The sequence below is a fragment of the Miscanthus floridulus genome, chromosome 1, assembly GCF_019320115.1.
Source record: "Miscanthus floridulus cultivar M001 chromosome 1, ASM1932011v1, whole genome shotgun sequence".
NCBI classification, from domain to species: domain Eukaryota; kingdom Viridiplantae; phylum Streptophyta; class Magnoliopsida; order Poales; family Poaceae; genus Miscanthus; species Miscanthus floridulus.
The window spans coordinates 146437977-146452631 of NC_089580.1; positions in this window are offsets into that span (position 1 = coordinate 146437977).

Below are 14655 nucleotides of genomic sequence, written 5' to 3' on the forward strand. Positions count from 1 at the left end.
TAACGCCCCAGGCCCGACACACGGTATAGGCCCACTCTACCGAGGGGTGGACCCCACCTATGTAGCAACCTGCTTGCACTTTTATCCTCGCTTCGCGCAAAACGATTAACCAAAGATTACTACACATCCTTGGCCTGGCTATTTAAGCTGGTTCGGCGAACTTAAAACTACCCATTCGGCACTAAACTTCCGGCAGGTACAATGGTTTCTGTAGCTACAGTAACTCGGTGCTACAGTACCGAAAATTGGTCTAGCCTTGGCCCAATGGGCTCGGTCTCACAATCACCATGGGAAGAGCCTTGTTCTTGGACTCGGTCTGTTGATACGAGATCAGGAACAAGTGCTAAATCCATCTGCCTCCATGTTCAAGACCCTATGCGTGGTTTGTTCTCTTGAGCAAGTCACCATAGGACATATCAAGACCTCATGGTCGATCTGGTCGGTTGATACAGATCACTATGGGAAGATCCTTATTCTTCGACTCAGTCCGTTGATACGAGATCAGGAACAAGCGCTAAAGCCTACCATCATGCTAAAAATTACTCCTCGCTGCACTCCATGCATGTGTTTAAATCAACAAGAACACCTGCCTGGGATGTATGGGAGAAGACCAAATTCAATACCAAGTGCTGTCACGATAAAAATGGTTGCGTTCTGCATATATATTTGGTCTCTAGCTAGTTAGCATCTTGTCGGTGTAGAAAGTGACCAACACGTAAATATTTATAGTTTTGTCATACGTTGTGATCGGATGTGGCCTAGCACTCAATGACACAAGGTTTATACTGGTTTAGGCAACATGCCCTATGTCCAGTTTGAGTCGATCGGTGATTTTATTCCTGAGCCCAGGTGCTCGAAGTTTGCTGTGGGGTTACAAACGGAAGGAAGAAAGATGGGGGTGCAAGAGGTTCGGTCGGACTTTGGACCAAAGGGCCGAGAGAGAGGGGAGCTCCTACGTGCGCTAAGTATTTGAGCGTGTGCTCTGTTGAAATCGTTCGAATAGTAGGTTGTTCGACCCTCGTGGTCGAATCGTCCATTCTTGGGAGAGAGCGCATCCCCTTTTATAGATGAAGGAGACGGCCTTACAAGCGAGAGAGGAAGAGTGTATATATACTACTAAGTCTTGTTGCCCACGCCGTCAGGTATAAGATGATTGTAGGCGTCCACAACGCTGTTTATGTCAGACGTATATGCGAGGTTTTACCGTATTCACCATGTATGGCAAACGTTGGTGCCCACAACACTGCTTGGGTTCTGACATGCCTAGAAAGTGGCAGGACACCCTTCTAACATGCCCTATTGGTACTATGCTGCAGGCATACATGGTACGGTCCTTGGTATTTGCGGTTTGACTGGAGCGCCCTGCCTTACTTGCTCTATTTGTTTCCTAGGTCTTGACCGAGCGGGCAGCCCCAGTCGGTCATTCCCTAGTCGGCTCTAGCCTTCTGGTCGAAGAAGAGCTATAAGTAGAGGTTTAGTGTACTCCCGATCAGTGAAGCGAGTTGGAGTCGAAAGCGACAAAAACAAGCATCGTTCCTCCTTGGCCAGGCCTTTCGGTTGGAGAGGTGGGCTGGAGTCAGAAGTGAGCGCCGGAGTCAGAGGCGTGCATCGGTCCTCCTTGGCCAGGCCTTTCGGTCGGAGAGGTGGGCTGGAGTCAGATGCGAGCACCATTCTTCTTTGGAGAGGCCTTCCGGTTGGGGACTGGATCGTCCTTCTGGCTCATTGTTAGGTTTTTGGGTCGGCCTAGGGGTTGCGTGTCATTTGCAACATCGTCTGCTAGATAGAGCTTTTGCTAGGAAGCAGGTCCATGAGGGACCCCGGGTTTATGAACCCGATAGGAGCCCCCGAGCCCCCAGGAAATTCGGGTAGAATCGTCTGGGGGTTCTTTGTCTTGACGGCGGGTGCGCGCGAGCGCACCTACGGGTGTAGCACCGAGCCCCCAGACGATTTAGATAGAATTGTCTTGGGGGGTTTTCATCTTGGCAGTAGGGGATTTTTGTTTTGACGGTGGGTGCGCGCGAGCGCACCCTTGGGTGTAGCCCCCGAGCCTACGTCTGACTGGTGAGTCAGTTGAAGGCTGAGCATCTTGGTACTCTTTCTTAGGGCCACAGTCTGTCGTTCTGGGCGTTCGCCCGTGTCTGTCCCACCCATGACCTGCGCGGTTGGTTGATTTTCCGAGTCGGTGTCGGACAACCTAAACCCTTGAGCCCCATTGGGATTTGGCAGGGGTTGGTCTAGTTCCGTGTGTTACCCCGTCCATAGTTTCCGCAACTGGAGGGGTTGAGCTAACATTGTTTGCCTCGATGGCTCGAGCGACGCGCTCAGTGAGCTCGCTAATAGGCATGTTCGAGTAGAATCTGGGTCCGTCATTCGTGATGGGGTCGACATAGCCCTTATGTAGCATTCCACTTCTTAACCCACGTCTCGGTAGATGCCCGGGTCATTCTAGAGACTGACCCAGGTGGCTCGCTGGCCTCCCCTTGATGGAGATTCTATGGGCATGGCTCAAGGTTAGAATCGAACGAGAAGGTTGAGATGACCCTATCTGTTTTGGAGCAGAGTGGGCGAGGGCCACTGGGGCTCATCTGTGTTTTCTCCCCTAGCTCTGTTTGACGTGAGGTGGCCTCGAGCCCTTTGTGGACTAGCCTTCGAACCCCGATCGGTCGTTGCTCATGTTGAATGAGGCAACTTCCGCTTCGTGATGCAACACAGAGCGTTGTGATGCATTTAACTGCATATGCGATGCTTCGGATGTATGGGTTGAATGAATGTGTTAATGCATGTATGAGAATGGATGAATGAATGATCATGCATTAGGAAAAATAAAGTGAGAGGGATCAATAGAGTTACCTTGCCGACCCGAGTGATAGGCTTGAGGAGTTTTTTATCGGATATGTCCGAATGGGGTCTATGCTCGTTGTTCATGACAGAGTCAGTCGTGGCCCACATGGGGCGTCCCTCTGCTCCTTACCTGTCCCTCAGCATTCACCTGAGCTGTCCGATCGACTCAGGAAGCCCGTTGGTCTCTCTTTGATGGAGATTCCATTGTTGGGCCCTTCCAAGTCTTGCCTGGGAAGGCAGAGAGCCGCCTACATGCAGTTGCGCCTTGTTTCCCACATCTGGCGTGCGGTAGTGGTGGGCCATTCCTAGGCCACATCCTGTCTAACCAGGTGCTGTCTCGTCGGGTAGGGTGCATCCCATCAGTTAGGACGTGTCCCGCCGCATCCCATCCGCATTGAATGGGGGAAGGGAGAGGGTTTTTTGCCCCAATCCTTCACCTTTCCCCAACTGTTGCACCTCTTCTTTAAATTGGGGAAGGGAGAGGGCTTCCATCCTATTCCTTCACCTATTCCTCATCTACCGCCTCTCCTCCTTCTTCCTTCTTGCCAAAAGTGTTCGTGTGCCATGACGGTTCCTAGGAGAAAAAGGGGAGAGCGAGGGAGAGGAGAAACTCACAGATCTATTTGTCAATCTGAAGCGCAATGTCGAGCTAGAGGTCATCTTGTGTGAGTGAGTCGGTGCTGGCCGCCTTCACCAAGAAGGGGTGCTGCCACCGAAGGAGGTGGTGCACTAGAGGGCTCCTATGGGGGTGGATTTCCCATGACCTCAGGACACCGAGGTTGTCTCCTTCCTTGCCTTCCATGAGTGTGGGTTAGGATACCTCACACAGTGGTTCCTACGTGGGCTCCTCAATGAGTGGGGCCTGGAGCTATAGCACCTCAATTCGACTAGGGTGTTGCATATCGCCGGCTTCGTCACCATGTGTGAGGCCTTCCTCGGGATGGAGCCGCACATGGACTTCTTCCATTGGATCTTCTCTGGGCGAGCTTTGTCAGAGGGGAAGTCATTTAGGATCGCATCGGTGGGGGGCTTCATGCTGTAGAAGAAACCGAGCGCGCTGGGCTCGTACCCCGCGTACACCCCCTGCGATTCCAATCGGGGGTGGCACGGGGAATGGGTCTACATTAGGAACTCGACGGAGGTGCCATTCCTACCTTTTACTGGTAGGAGGCCGGAGAGGTAGGAGAGCTAGTCATGGTGCCCCGCCAGCCAGCAGAACAAGAAGCTAGAGATTATTAGGGCGGAGCTCTAGAAGCTGATGCGGCACGGCCTTGATGGGGTATAGGCATTTCACACCTTCTTCCATCGTCAGGTCGCCCCATTGGTGGAGAGGGTGCGACCGATGTGGATGTGCACTGGCCTGATGGACCCCGACCGTGCGTTGCTAGAGGAGCTAGCAAATGACGAGGTATGGAGTCATCTTGACCGGGTGCTGTAGCTGAGGGCCAAAGAGACCCTTGATGGAAAGCCCGGACCTCTTCATGCTATGAAGCTGTCCAATCTAGTATGCTCCCCTCTCCTTACTCCATGTTTTTCCCCATTGCTCTCATGTATCTTTGACATCTAGTCATTCATTTCATATGGACTCAAAGTTTACAAGTGCCGGCCGCATCTTCCGAAGGGGCCAAAGGGTGTGGCTTGGCAAGCTGCCGTAAAGGAGGTGGCGGTCAAGAAGAAGAAGAAGAGAGCTGAGAAGGTTCGATGGAAGCATGGGAAGGAGATGGAGATTGGCTGATGTGTGTGGGCTGGGGAAAATAGGAGCGACGTCGAGGTGGAGCTCGAGTCGGAGGATCCCATGGAAATGGTGACGACATGATCTGCTCCGAGGATGAGGGAGGCCAGGAGGTCATCGCGACCTTGGTGGAACACCGTGAGCCTATGGCTACATCCGTCGGTGGTGGGCAAGAGGCAGAGAGACGCAGCGATGTCCCTATGCCGAGGAAGCGCGCCACGAGCTCAGACACCGTCGGTGAGCGAGAGGCGAAGCGGACACGGTCATCGCGCTCTTTGGAGGCATTACCGGCCTTGTCCCCACTTGCTCCTTACGTGGTGGGGCAAGCCAGGTGGTCGGAGGAGTGGGCTCATACTCGCACATCTTTGGGGCTAGTGTCGGCGATCACGATGACTTGGGGGCCGATCAGGAGCCAGTTGGGTCGACTACCCCCCCATCGAGGTGAGGGGCATGGTTCATGACCTATGAGCGGACCTCGTCTGGTGGGCCCATTGCTAGCAGATCAGGGCTTCAGATCCCTACTACTGACATCTCGGTATGCATTCTTCATTTCTTTTCAATCTCGTAGTTGAGTTTTTTGGAGTGCGATTGACCTGTACTTTTTCAATAGTGGCCTAATATTGCCAGGGTTGAGCATCGCCCCACCTCCTGTGCGGGAGGAGTGGAGGCCCACCTTGCATTGCATCGTAATGAGTGGTGGGGAGAGCAGGGTGGTGGCAGTGCGACATTCCCTTCCAAGGGCAGCGCCCCCGGGTCGGTTGTGAGAATGATGGCAGCGGCGGCGATAATGTTGGTGGTGATCCTGGTGGCGACGGCGGAGGCCATGTTGGAGGTGACCCTTTTGACCCCTCCTGCACTGGCTATAGCAGAAGAGGGGAGGGAGACAGGGCTCCCTGCCTCACCGGTTGGAGGGCCACACGGCTGAAAGGTCCTTGTGTGGTTTTAGTAATTGAGTGACAACCCTAGGTGGACTAATTGTGTTTATGTGAGATACACAGGTGATTAGTCCACAAGTATATGTGTGTGAGCAACATATGCCGTGAAGGTGAAAATAGTTTGGAGATGTTGCAAAGCTCACACATGTGATGATGAAGGAGCTTATTGCACATGAGACATGACATTGAGTCATGTGATCAAGGTGGAGAAGATCAAGATAAGACTTGGCTTGATGGATTGGTTGCAAGCGTGAAGGGCAAGTCGGAGGCTTTGGAGCAATGGACCGCGTGGCGGTGAAGCTTGAGCAAGACTCAGCACCGATGGACAAAGGCAATGGTGAAAAGCAAGTGAAGTCAAGATCGATGAACCAATATGATCACATGATGATATGAAGTGGATCATATTATTGTTGATTGTGTTGGTGTATGTGTTGCATTAACATTGGAGGAGATGGAATGGAATGCGCAAGGCAAAGGTATAACCTAGGGCATTTTATTTCACCGGTCATAGGTGTGTAGAGAAGTTTATGACCGGGTTTAGGATAGATGGCCGTACTATCAAGAGGGGAAACTTGTTTGCATATCGGTCATCTAGTGCCACTTGAGTGATCTAACTTTGCATCGTCGCTAGGATTGAGTGGCGTGGCAAGTTGAGTGGCTAATCCTTTGGAAAATGATTGTGAAAATGCTAACACACATACACATGGTGGTGTACACTTGGTGATGTTGGCACATTTATAAAAGGAGATGAAGTTGGAGTTGATGTGGATCAACTCGGTGAAGGAACAGAGGCAAGGGTTCATAACTCCACTGGTGGAGTGTCCGCCCATAGAGTGCGGACAGTCCAATGGTGCCACCGATGCCCTATAAAGAAAAGACAGGGTCTCACAGAGTGGACCGGACGCTGGTCACGTGGTGACCAGATGCTGGGGTCCTACGTCTGGTCAGTGGCAGCAAAGTGCGTGTAGGCATCGGTCTTCGATCGGACGCTGGCGCTAAAAGTGACCGAACGCTAGCAGGGTGCGTCTAGTTAGGCTGATGTACGGTGACATAGACGACAAAGAAAAGTAGGAGAAGGACCAGATGCTAATGTTGTGTCCGATCGTGATTGATCGGACGCGTTCGGTCGCTACTGGAACCTTACTGGAAATGACCGGACGCTGGGGTCCTGTGTCCGGTCACTTTGAGTAGCTGCGTTCGGTCATCACTTGACTGTTGCGATCAAGTGACTGGGGGTTGAACGGAGGCGACACATGGCGAGCATCCGTTGATCGGATGCTAAGGTCCAGCGTCCGGTCGATATGACCGACACGTCCGGTCAACTTGAAAAACGCCCAGTGAAGGGGTAACGGCTAGTTTAGCCTGTGGGGCTATAAATAGAAGGGGGTCTTGGCCATGGCTAGTGCTGAGCACCTCGGGGGACTTTGTGTCTATGCTTGAGAGTGCTTGGGAGCCCTCCATCTCAAATATGCTTGATAGTGATCATCCGATTGTGTGAGAAAGCGATTCTAGTGCGATTGCATCAAGTGGCACTAGGTGATCGAGTTGCATACTGGTGGTGCTTGTTACTCTTGGAGGTTGCCACCTCCTAGATGGCTAGGTGGTGGTCTCCGTCGAAGCCTGCAAGAAGCTTGTGCGGTGCTCCAGAGAAGAGCTTTGTGAGGGGCATTGTGCTCGCCCCCGTGGGAGCCACGAAGAGCAACTCTAGTTGAGCGTGTCATTGAGCTACCATCACTTTTAGGGTAGGTTCTTGTGGTGCCCGACATGCGGGCTTGGCAGGTGATGCCAATTAGCCACCGAACCACCAAGTGAGCGGTCGACACAATGGGGACTAGCATGTTGGCAAGCACGTGAACCTCGGGAGAAAAATCACCATGTTAACCTTGTTCTTCCTGTTGGTTTGCATCCTCGTTACACAAGCTTGTAATTACTTTTATATACATTGTGCTTGTGTAGTTGCTCTTGTAATTAGTTAGCTTGTGTAGCTTACTAGTTACATTCTTGCTTGTGTAGCATAGAAGTTGCTCCTTTGCGTGGCTAATTTGGTTTGTGTAACCTTGTTAGTCACATTGCTTAGTTTATATAGCTAAGTAATTACGCTCTTTAATTTGGCATTGGTTGCCTTGTTATTGAGCATTGCTAGTAAGCTTAGGTAGCTTTGTGCTTTTGCTTACTAGTTTATGTAGGAGCTCTCTTGTTACTTAAAGTACTAGTGGCATAGGTTTGTGTGACCTAGCTTCTAAAATTGGTTAGGTGAGCTCTAGCTAGCCCGACACCTTTGTTACTTAATTAGTATCTTTAGAAGGTGCTAGAGAACATAGATAGAGGGGTGTAGTCTTGGCTAGACCGATAGTTTTAATTCCACACTTGTTTTGGTTAGCCAACGCGATTAATTTTTAGAAAGGACTATTCACCCCCCTCTAGTCCGCCATCTCGACCTCACAAGTGGTATCAGAGCAAGGTCTCTCATTTGTGGTCTTCACCGACCTGAGAGGATGGCGTCTAGTGGGCTAGATGTTTGTGAGACACACATTTTTGATGGCACAAACTTTGCACTTTAGAAAAATCACATGCTTGATCATTTTCGTGCAAAAGGACCTAAGTTTTGGTGGATTGTCACTAGTGGTCTCACTCATGTCTTGGACCATAGAAATCTCACCAAAGCTCAAAGAGTTCTCTATAAACTTGATGCACATGCTTGTTATTTTCTAATGGATGCATTGAGTTTTGATTTGATGAAACAAGTAAACTACACGGGAACCGCTCGTGAGATATGGGAGTCCATCAAGGACACCTTTGGTGATTCCTCCACATGGGATGATGGCAAATTCAAGAAGGAGGATGAGCCTAAGAAGGAGGCGCATGAGTGTGTCGAGCATGATCACAATTTGGTGATTGTGAAAGATTGCTCCACCTCATGGTCAAGTGATGATGATGATGATCGATTCACTACTAGTTCACTTGACAAGGGTGATGATGATGCCACAAGTGTTGCAAATGATGATGCTACCCCATGCACACTTGATGGTGATGTTGGTTCATGCTCAAGCCATGATGATGATGCTACTACAAGCTCTCCAACTACACCACATTGTCTCATGTCACAAGGTGACACTAAGGTATTAAATGATAATGTGGTTGATCATGTTGATTCATATGATGAGCTTGTTAGTAGACTTGCTAGCATGACCATGTCTTTAGAAAATGAGAAAGCTAAAACATTGAAATTGGAAAACAAAAACTCATTTCTAAAAAACTCTTGTGAAGAACATAAGAAATTACTTGATGCTTTCAAATCTTCACATGATGAGCTAAAATTGAATCATGAGACACTACTTGCATCTCATGATAAATTATTAGAACAACATGCTTCTCTCATTAAAGTGTTAACAAAGAAACTTAAAAATAGTGAGAGCTCATCACATGGGTCAATTGATCAATCACATATTGTTGCTAACCCTTGTGATGTAGGCAAGAAGCATGTATCCACCTCTTGTGATGATTTATTAGCTATGCCATATTCTTCGCATATAGATACTTGTTCTACTTCTATGTCTTGTGAGACTAACCTTTTGAAGGAGAACATTGAGCTCAATGAACAAGTGAAGAAATTGAGCAACAAGTTAGAGAGGTGCTACAACTCTCAAGTCACCTTTGAGCATATGTTGAAGACTCAAAGAAACTTTGGTGATAAGAGTGGAGTCGGCTTCAAGACTAGCAAAGTCAATAATCAAGAAAGCCGCAATGACATAAGTGGCATTAGCTTCAATAAGAGCAAGATCAAGGGCAAAAGATGGGGCAAGAGAAGATATGAAAGAAAGATGAAGAAGCAAGAACAAGAGAAGCTCTCTTATTTCATGTGCTTCAAATTCCATGAAGTGGGACATCTTGCAAATGGTTGCCCAAATGATGAAAAGCTCAAGTTGAAGAAAGAAGAAGAGAGACTAAGGCATGTGAAGTGCTTCAAGTGCCGCACTTGGGGTCATCTTACCTCAATGTGCCCAACCAAGCAATTGGTGAAGCAACAAGTGAAGCCTCAACCAAAGCCACAAGTTGAGCAAGAGAAGACACCCCAAGAGCAAATCAAGATCAACCATGAAGATGGTGGTGATTTGATGATAAAGAAGAAGAAAACAAGAAGGGGTGGAAAGGCAAGGCATCCAATGCAAACTCAAGATGCCAAGACGATGAGCAAGAATGAAGATGAGAAGAAAGATTATGCTCACATCAAGTGCTTCAAGTGTGGAAGTATGGGACACTTTGCCTCTAAGTGTCCTACCAAGCTTGAGAAGAAGGCTCAAGCAATCCATGAGAGGCAAGGCAATGAGAAGCACTATATGAGCAAGGAAGAGAAGGCTCAATCAAAGAGAAAGTGCTACTCATGTCGGGAAAGGGGACACATGGCGTATTCATGTCCCCTAAGTAAAACTTCTAAGCCTATTTCAATTGATGATGATTATATGCTTAGGAAGGATGGTAATGGTACCTCTATGGTTGCTATTGCAAAACATCCCGCTATTCATACTAAGGTTGTGCCTAAGTATGTTGCTCCTAACTTGAGAGGACCCAAACTTGTTTGGGTACCACCAAAAAGTGGATGATTGATTGTAGGTACCATCTGCATTGGAGACTTGATTCAATTGATTTCATATTGATCATCATATGTTGAGTCAAGATATGAAGCCTAGTGCACATCCAAACCCAATGCCAAGTGAAAATTGAGTGAAGTCCAAGTGCTATCAACATACAAGTGCTATAATTCAAGTTGTTGGTGATTCATTGGATATATTTGATGACTTGCAAATAATTGAGTTGAAGCTTGCTAGTTGGATGATCATGAGCTAACCAAGGTATATCTCTTGTTGATCATTTCATTTGGGTGCATATGAGTTGATTGAATTGGATAAATATGCAATGTTGCTTGCTATGAGATGATTGAATGGATAATTGATTAGTAGTCAAGTTTGGATTAATTTGTGTTGGATAAGTTCATAAGATGACATATAGTAAGTGGATTGAATGGATTTATATCTTGTGAAAGTATTCAAACGAGTTAGTTTCAAGTTTGATTCATATTTGATGAAGTATAGCTTAAGTGACTGAAATCTGTACTATATTGAAAATCTGAGTGAGCTGTGATCTTAGTCATGTTTGAGTAATCAAAACTTATTGGATTGGCATGAAAATTAGTGTACATGCTCTAGACTTATGGTATGAGATGCTATAGAAATTTCATGAAAATTGGATAGGAAATGCTTCGGTTTTGGAGTGGTTCTTGTCAGCTATAGTGCAGCAATTTTCAGCATGTAGCAGTGGTGGAAGAATTAAAATCTGGTAGCAATCTAGAAGTCAAATAAAGCTAAAATTTTTATAGCTGCTAGATAACTTAGTGAAGCACACCTCCACAAAATTTCGTGGTATTTAGATTTGTACTTTGGGAAATATGCTTATTCCTTTGAAGGGTACAAAATCTGTCAGAAAAGTGACAAATGTTGGATTGATCTAGAGTCACTTTGATTGAAAGGTCCTCAAGTTGGAAACATGTTTATAAGTAACTAAGGCACCTAAGTTTGGTTTTAAGATGATCTATAAGCATGACAAGAAAAGAGTACAAGGCCATTTGATTGTGGAGTGTACTTTGCACACATTCGGTACTAAAATTGGAAGATCAAGATCAAACTTAAGATAAAGATGAAATTTAAGTTCTAGTGACTATTGGAAATAATTTGGTAGAAATAAAAGGACTTAAACAAGTAGAAAGAAAAGGACTTAAAGAAGGAATCAAGGTTACTCATTAAGTTAAGTCCATCACCTGGATCAATCAATCAAGTCATTTCAAGTGAGTGTCAAGGATGGTTCTTGGAGAGAGGTCACTTCTCCCTAGTGTAGGGGCTAGCTGCCTATGAGTAGGTAAACCAAGTGTGGTACTTGGAAGGCTAATATGGAAGTGGTGATTCGAGGAACATTTGAGATGCTTAGTTGAAGCAATCAAAAGGGTTGATCAAGAAAAGCAAGTAACACCCAAAAGAGGGCTAATCATATTATTTCAAGTGGCATTCCAAATAGTTCTCTCATGCAAGCATTGATCAAAAGATGAAGCAAGCCAACCACAACAAGAAAGTGCACTTGAACATAAGTGGTATTCATTTCATATGGGTGAAGAATGGAATTCAAAATGGTATCTATTGGTCTTCACCAAGCTTATAATTGGACTTCACATTTCTATTTGAGTAATGAATTGGAATCAATGTGACTATCATCTACTCCAACATAGCAAAGGTATCATTGTAATGTGCATGATCATTTCATTCCTTACTAGTATGCGGTTAGTGCATATAGTTCATACTTCATAGGATCATGCATAACAAATGAAACGTTTAATTTCATAGCCTACCACTACTGCTTGAATGATTAAATGATCTAGTGGTTAGTATATGAATTTGTTCATGAGCTAAGTAAACCCAAGTACTTGATTTAATTTGGATTGCCAACAAGTGACAAGTACAACATTGGCAAGATAACCCTTGCAAGAGGTGTGAAGAAGCTTGTCATTGGTTCAAACCAGACTTGGAAGCTTAGGCAAATCAATTTAGTTTAAGTCAACCATAGAAGCTCATGATAGTGATAAGAGTACAAGCACAAGACAACAATGCAAATGGATATCTAGTTTGTTTGTTTCAAATGGTATCTAGACTCAAGTATTTCATCAAGAATTCACAAGTGATGTCTAGATCAACTCACAAGTGATATCCTATAAGTGGTACTCGTAAAGATAGCAAAGGTTCAAGAAATGGTTATTATCGATAAATCCAACAAGTGGTTCCATACTAGAAGATTCTTTCAAGTGATATAACATCTACACATAATATCAATCATGCAAGACGGCGGTTCCAAAAGTGATCCTCAACTTTAAGTGATCATCAAATGAAGAATGCATCCCTCACCTACAAGAGCTCAAATGTATCAAATGGATGACCCATGCTATCACATAGGGAGAGGTGTCACACAAATTGATATCAAGATCAAAGATCTTATGAGTGGTATCTCAAGAAGCCCTACACAAGTTACAAGTGGTATCTACAGGTGGTATCATTCCAACAATCATGAAGATAGCCAACAATCATGAAGATGTCCATAAAAAATGCAAGATTCAAGCCTCAACCATTTACCCCAAATGCAAACCTTTGCATCAATGAGAAGCACACCTTTTATGGAAATTGATGACAAAGGGGGAGAGATTGTACAAAGATATGAAAGCTTTGAGATTAAGATTGTACAATGGGAAGAGATAAGATATGAAAGCTTTGGGAGAGATTGAAACAAAGAAGTAGAGGTTGGACATGGACATGGACAAAGAGGGAGCAACATTGAAGAAAAGAGATGGATCAAAATTCTTGGACAAGAGAAGCACACAAATATGGGGAGCAAGCTCATGAACTTTGATTGATTGCATTTGATATGTGCATATTCATATGCTTGCTTGCATTGCATAAGTTCTTAAATTCAATATGCATGCTTGTGTGAAGTATGCTAATTGTAGAATTTGATTGATGAAATGAAAACTAGCATGCATAGGATGATAGGTAGACACTTGGTATGATTTTCAAGTAATGCTAGTACCTTGGTTTTAATGTTGATCTCACAAGGTATCTAGTGATTTTATTTCCAAGTGATATCTAGCTAACCATGGTGCTAAGGATGAACTTAAAGGTGCAACTTCGATTGGTATCATACTTCAAAGGTTTACTCTATACACCTTAGCATCATTTAGTAGTAATTACTCTCCCACAATTTCAATCTATGCATATGTGCGAGCTTCAAAACAAACACTCTAGCACATATGTAGGGGGAGCTAATACTACCATTTCTGGTTTGTGGTACTTTTCCAAAATCATTTACACATGGTAAAATTGCTTGGGCAAGCAACATGAATCCAAAAGAGCTTAATTTCCATATCTTTGTAGAGTTGTCATCAATTATCAAAAAGGAGGAGATTGAAAGGTCCTTGTGTGGTTTTGGTAATTGAATGACAACCCTAGGTGGACTAATTATGTTTATGTGAGATACACAGGTGATTAGTCCACAAGTACATGTGTGTGAGCAACATATGCCATGAAGGTGAAAATGGTTTGGAGATGTTGCAAAGCTCACACATGTGATGATGAAGGAGCTTATTGCACATGAGACATGACATTGAGTCATGTGATCAAGGTGGAGAAGATCAAGACAAGACTTGGCTTGATGGACTGGTTACAAGCGTGAAGGGCAAGTCAGAGGCTTTGGAGCGATGGACCGCATGGCGGTGAAGCTTGAGCAAGACTTGGCGCCGATGGATGAAGGCAATGGTGAAAAGCAAGTGAAGTCAAGATCGATGAACCAATATGATCACGTGATGATATGAAGTGGATCATATTATTATTGATTGTGTTGGTGCATGTGTTGCATCGACATTGGAGAAGATGGAATGGAATGCGCAAGGCAAAGGTATAACCTAGGGCATTTTATTTCACTGGTCATAGGTGTGTAGAGAAGTTTATGACTAGGTTTAGGATAGATGGTCGTACTATCAAGAGGGGCAAACTTGTTTGCATATCAGTCATCTAGTGCCACTTGAGTGATCTAACTTTGCATCGTTGCTAGGATTGAGTGGCGTGGCAAGTTGAGTGGCTAATCCTTTGGAAAATAATTGTGAAAATGCTAACACACATACACATGATGGTGTTGGCACATTATAAAAGGACATTGGGGTCCTGTGTCCGATCAGTGGCAGCAGAGTGCGCATAGGCATCGATCTTCGACCAGATGCTAGAGCTAAAAGTGACCAGACACTAGTAGGGTGTGTTTGGTCAGGCTGGTGTACGGTGACATAGACAACAAAGGAAAGTAGGAGAAGGACCGGACGCATTCGGTCGCAACTGGAACCTTACTGGAAACGACCGGACACTGGGGTCCTGCATCCGGTCACTTTGAGTAGCTACATCCGGACATCACTTGACCATTGAGATCAAGCGACTGAGGTTGAACGGAGGTGACGCGTGGCGAGCATCCATTGATCGAATGCTGAGGTCCAGCGTCTGGTCGATATGACCAACGCATCCGGTCAACCCAAAAAACGCCCAGTGAAGGGGTAACGGCTAGTTTAGCCTG